General features: G+C 42.1%; 1 protein-coding gene across 1 annotated transcript in view; it reads left to right on the top strand.

Moving 5' to 3' along the window:
• Positions 1–425: 425 nt before the first annotated feature.
• LOC128249101 (uncharacterized) overlaps positions 426–624 on the top strand; it is a 120,260-nt gene continuing 120,061 nt past the window's right edge. The window contains exon 1 of the mRNA XM_089360222.1: positions 426–624. This exon is cut by the window's right edge and continues 554 nt beyond it. The gene's annotated coding sequence lies outside the window, so the exon portion shown is untranslated.

Here is a 624-nt window from a genome sequence, read left to right as displayed (position 1 = left end):
CGACAGGCTTTTTCAGTTTGTCACACACACACACACACATATATATATACAGAGAGAGAGAGTGGGGGAAGAAAGTAAGAGTACAACATGGAGGAAAAGGGTGGCTTATCACTAGAGAAAGAGAAAAACGTGGTGCTACGGTAGTAGTAGTAGGAGGAATGCAATACAGTGTGATGGTTAAGCTAGAGACACACACACATATATAGATAGAGAGCTTGAGAGAGAGAGAGAGAAAGAGAGAGATACGTAAGCGGAGGGAAAATAGTAAAAGGCGAGAGAAAGTGAAGAGAAAACGAAGTGAGAGGGTATAATTGCAGATAGAGAGAGAGAGAGAGAGACAGACAGACAGAGCGACAGAATGAGAGGTAGATATATATAGTGAAATATAGAGGGTAAGCAGTAAATAGAAGGGGAGGAAGCAGGTAGAAAAAATGAGAGAGAGGAAAAGAAGGGGAGGGTGACAGCTTGTGTGCGATGTGCTTTGACTTGATAGGAACACAGTAGGCCAGTCTTGGAGAGAGAGAGCGAGCGAGTGGACCGTTTCTGAAAGTGTATCACGTACATTCAGTCAATTATATGCACAGAATAGCTAGTTTTATCTGTATACACACACATATATAGTGT

Source organism: Octopus bimaculoides, chromosome 11 (genome assembly GCF_046866305.1).
Source record: "Octopus bimaculoides isolate indiv1 chromosome 11, ASM4686630v1, whole genome shotgun sequence".
In the NCBI taxonomy this organism is placed as follows: Eukaryota; Metazoa; Mollusca; class Cephalopoda; order Octopoda; family Octopodidae; genus Octopus; species Octopus bimaculoides.
The sequence above is the reverse complement of the archived record's forward strand: the minus strand, read 5'-3'. Positions and strand labels throughout refer to the sequence as shown.